Source organism: Schistocerca americana, unplaced genomic scaffold (genome assembly GCF_021461395.2).
Source record: "Schistocerca americana isolate TAMUIC-IGC-003095 unplaced genomic scaffold, iqSchAmer2.1 HiC_scaffold_1163, whole genome shotgun sequence".
Lineage (NCBI taxonomy): Eukaryota > Metazoa > Arthropoda > Insecta > Orthoptera > Acrididae > Schistocerca > Schistocerca americana.
In genome coordinates, this window is record NW_025725224.1 from 7,501 (window position 1) to 12,500 (window position 5,000).

Sequence of the window (5,000 nt, forward strand, 5' to 3'; positions counted from 1 at the left end):
AGGCTAGAGTCTCGTTCGTTATCGGAATTAACCAGACAAATCGCTCCACCAACTAAGAACGGCCATGCACCACCACCCACCGAATCAAGAAAGAGCTATCAATCTGTCAATCCTTCCGGTGTCCGGGCCTGGTGAGGTTTCCCGTGTTGAGTCAAATTAAGCCGCAGGCTCCACTCCTGGTGGTGCCCTTCCGTCAATTCCTTTAAGTTTCAGCTTTGCAACCATACTTCCCCCGGAACCCAAAAGCTTTGGTTTCCCGGAGGCTGCCCGCCGAGTCATCGGAGGAACTGCGGCGGATCGCTGGCTGGCATCGTTTATGGTTAGAACTAGGGCGGTATCTGATCGCCTTCGAACCTCTAACTTTCGTTCTTGATTAATGAAAACATACTTGGCAAATGCTTTCGCTTCTGTTCGTCTTGCGACGATCCAAGAATTTCACCTCTAACGTCGCAATACGAATGCCCCCGCCTGTCCCTATTAATCATTACCTCGGGTTCCGAAAACCAACAAAATAGAACCGAGGTCCTATTCCATTATTCCATGCACACAGTATTCAGGCGGGCTTGCCTGCTTTAAGCACTCTAATTTGTTCAAAGTAAACGTGCCGGCCCACCGAGACACTCACTCAAGAGCACCCTGGTAGGATTGCAACGGGGTCCGCCTCGGGACGCACGAGCACGCACGAGGCGCGTCGCACGCCTTCAGCTCGCCCCACCGGCAGGACGTCCCACGATACATGCCAGTTAAACACCGACGGGCGGTGAACCAACAGCGTGGGACACAAATCCAACTACGAGCTTTTTAACCGCAACAACTTTAATATACGCTATTGGAGCTGGAATTACCGCGGCTGCTGGCACCAGACTTGCCCTCCAATAGATACTCGTTAAAGGATTTAAAGTGTACTCATTCCGATTACGGGGCCTCGGATGAGTCCCGTATCGTTATTTTTCGTCACTACCTCCCCGTGCCGGGAGTGGGTAATTTGCGCGCCTGCTGCCTTCCTTGGATGTGGTAGCCGTTTCTCAGGCTCCCTCTCCGGAATCGAACCCTGATTCCCCGTTACCCGTTACAACCATGGTAGGCGCAGAACCTACCATCGACAGTTGATAAGGCAGACATTTGAAAGATGCGTCGCCGGTACGAGGACCGTGCGATCAGCCCAAAGTTATTCAGAGTCACCAAGGCAAACGGACCGGACGAGCCGACCGATTGGTTTTGATCTAATAAAAGCGTCCCTTCCATCTCTGGTCGGGACTCTGTTTGCATGTATTAGCTCTAGAATTACCACAGTTATCCAAGTAACGTGGGTACGATCTAAGGAACCATAACTGATTTAATGAGCCATTCGCGGTTTCACCTTAATGCGGCTTGTACTGAGACATGCATGGCTTAATCTTTGAGACAAGCATATGACTACTGGCAGGATCAACCAGGGAGCTGCGTCAACTAGAGCTGAGCAGCCGGCCGCCCGGGAGTGTGTCCCGGGGGCCCGCGCGAACACGCAAGCGTCCGCTCAATTATTCTGCAAACAGGAGGAGGCTGAGCTCCCCTGCACAATACACCTCGAAACCCTCTCAGGTCCCGGCGGCGCGCAGCGCCGTCCTAAGTACTTGGTCGGGTTCGAGAGAGGCGCAATCGCCCGGAGTTTGGCGAGTAGACGCTTTAGGTGCGACCACCCGTGCTCCCAACTGAGCTTGCCGCTGCCGACAGAGGCCCGGGAGCGTGCTGTCGTGGCATTGCCGGCGGGAGACAACACGCGCCACCTACGGTGGCCGGCAGCTCCAACGCCAGCGCCACAGAAGGACAAAAGCCCCACTTGGGTGCCGAAGCGAACTCTCCCAGCACAGCGCACGCGCCAACACGTCCGCACAGCTGCGATACAAACCACCTGCGAGAACCGCAGAGGCGACCGAGCAGCAGACGGCGTCGCGGCGCCGAGCGCCGGGCGGCGGCGCATCCTCAGCGCACACAGTCCTCAATCGGACCAGCACACTGCAGATGTCCACCGCGCTTCGCACCGGGCCCGCGAGGACCTACTTTGGCCGCACGGCGCCGCGTGCAGGGTGCGCCGGCGCGCAGCTGCGCCGCCTGCCGCCTCCGTCGGCCGGCGCGCCTGCCACTGGCCGCCCCCACCAGCCGGCTGTAGCGCGTGCGCCCACGCACCGCGCGGCCAGCACGCCGGGAGGCCCCCCCTCACCGGCCGGGGACGGTCCCACCCAGCCACCGCCGCGTATCGCTTCACACCCACATGCCATTCACGTTCGTGGGCATGGTGGGTATCGCTGAAACAACCGGTTGGTAGCTCAACCGATCGTCGCCATCACTGATTCACCTCTAGCGAGAACAACCGCACCACAACCGTTTACCAGTTGTTCATTTGCGTAACGTCACCAGCAAACGTAGACGTCCATCGCCATTTGCAAATTCAACGATTGTTGCATGCCTGTGTCAGGTGTCACGACACACTATGTCTGCCCACATACACGCAACAACATGTGCACGCTTCGCGAACACGTGGAAGGTGGCCCCCGTACGTATGCGATGTCCATTGCGCGAACGACTGTCAACCGGCCTCTGTCGCATGTCGCAGATGTGGAACGCAGTGCACCATGCTATCACGGTGTGTGAGAAGAGACGACTACGTCTGACAACACGCGCCACTACATCAACAGACGGCTCATGCTGATCGCCATCCACGGCATACCATACTGCAATCCAGCTCTTATAGGGAGACGACACGTAGCTGAGTGCACAATATTTGGACCGTATGGTTCGCCGTTGTTGGCGCAGTCGTGGTACGGTCACACATGTACCACGATGTATCATTCAGTACATGAGGACCAATGTGCAGTACAGTGTGCGATTTGGACGTACAACATCAGCGGACAGTTGACACACGCCGTACCACAACGTAGGCTGTGCTTCGCCATGCAAATGCCAATGAACAACTGCGAAGGGCATTGAGCATGTACGTCCTGCTGCCATCCGCATTACAGTGTATAGCTGCAAGGTGTTTAACATGAAGCGATACTCTGGGGACCAGGCAGTGCGAGTAGCAAACTATATTGCGGGGGTTGCAGTTAGGCAACACCACACTAATTTAACGCATCGTATGACAATTACAGAGCAGGTTAAGGCCCAACGTGTGTTGGGTTAAGGCCCAACGTGTGTTGGGTTAAGGCCCAACGTGTGTTGGGTTAAGGCCCAACGTGTGTTGGGTTAAGGCCCAACGTGTGTTGGGTTAAGGCCCAACGTGTGTTGGGTTAAGGCCCAACGTGTGTTGGGTTAAGGCCCAACGTGTGTTGGGTTAAGGCCCAACGTGTGTTGGGTTAAGGCCCAACGTGTGTTGGGTTAAGGCCCAACGTGTGTTGGGTTAAGGCCCAACGTGTGTTGGGTTAAGGCCCAACGTGTGTTGGGTTAAGGCCCAACGTGTGTTGGGTTAAGGCGCAACGTGTGTTGGGTTAAGGCGCAACGTGGGTTACGTTAAGGCGCAACGTGGGTTACGTTAAGGCGCAACGTGGGTTACGTTAAGGCGCAACGTGGGTTACGTTAAGGCGCAACGTGGGTTACGTTAAGGCGCAACGTGGGTTACGTTAAGGCGCAACGTGGGTTACGTTAAGGCCCAATATAGGTTAGGTTAAGGCCCAATATAGGTTAGGTTAAGGCCCAATATAGGTTAGGTTAAGGCCCAATATAGGTTAGGTTAAGGCCCAATATAGGTTAGGTTAAGGTACAATATAGGTTAGGTTAAGGTACAATATAGGTTAGGTTAAGGTACAATATAGGTTAGGTTAAGGTACAATATGGGTTAGGTTAAGGTACAATATGGGTTAGGTTAAGGCGCAATATGGGTTAGGTTAAGGCGCAATATGGGTTAGGTTAAGGCGCAATATGGGTTAGGTTAAGGCGCAATATGGGTTAGGTTAAGGCGCAATATGGGTTAGGTTAAGGCGCAATATGGGTTAGGTTAAGGCGCAATATGGGTTAGGTTAAGGCGCAATATGGGTTAGGTTAAGGCGCAATATGGGTTAGGTTAAGGTACAATATAGGTTAGGTTAAGGTACAATATAGGTTAGGTTAAGGTACAATATAGGTTAGGTTAAGGTACAATATGGGTTAGGTTAAGGTACAATATAGGTTAGGTTAAGGCACAATATGGGTTAGGTTAAGGCGCAATATGGGTTAGGTTAAGGCGCAATATGGGTTAGGTTAAGGCGCAATATGGGTTAGGTTAAGGCGCAACGTGGGTTACGTTAAGGCGCAACGTGGGTTACGTTAAGGCGCAACGTGGGTTACGTTAAGGCGCAACGTGGGTTACGTTAAGGCGCAACGTGGGTTACGTTAAGGCGCAACGTGGGTTACGTTAAGGCCCAATATAGGTTAGGTTAAGGCCCAATATAGGTTAGGTTAAGGCCCAATATAGGTTAGGTTAAGGCCCAATATAGGTTAGGTTAAGGCCCAATATAGGTTAGGTTAAGGTACAATATAGGTTAGGTTAAGGTACAATATAGGTTAGGTTAAGGTACAATATGGGTTAGGTTAAGGCGCAATATGGGTTAGGTTAAGGCGCAATATGGGTTAGGTTAAGGCGCAATATGGGTTAGGTTAAGGCGCAACGTGGGTTACGTTAAGGCGCAACGTGGGTTACGTTAAGGCGCAACGTGGGTTACGTTAAGGCGCAACGTGGGTTACGTTAAGGCGCAACGTGGGTTACGTTAAGGCGCAACGTGGGTTACGTTAAGGCCCAATATAGGTTAGGTTAAGGCCCAATATAGGTTAGGTTAAGGCCCAATATAGGTTAGGTTAAGGCCCAATATAGGTTAGGTTAAGGTACAATATGGGTTAGGTTAAGGTACAATATAGGTTAGGTTAAGGCGCAACGTGGGTTACGTTAAGGCCCAATATAGGTTAGGTTAAGGCCCAATATAGGTTAGGTTAAGGCCCAATATAGGTTAGGTTAAGGCCCAATATAGGTTAGGTTAAGGCCCAATATAGGT

At 52.5% G+C, this 5,000-nt stretch overlaps 1 non-coding gene across 1 annotated transcript in view; it reads right to left on the minus strand.

Annotated features, from left to right (window-relative positions):
* The window catches only part of LOC124562638, a 1,910-nt gene extending 471 nt beyond the window's left edge, over positions 1-1,439 (minus strand). The window contains exon 1 of the ribosomal RNA XR_006969580.1: positions 1-1,439. This exon is cut by the window's left edge and continues 471 nt beyond it. This is a non-coding gene — a ribosomal RNA (small subunit ribosomal RNA).
* Between the last annotated feature and the right edge of the window lie 3,561 nt (positions 1,440-5,000).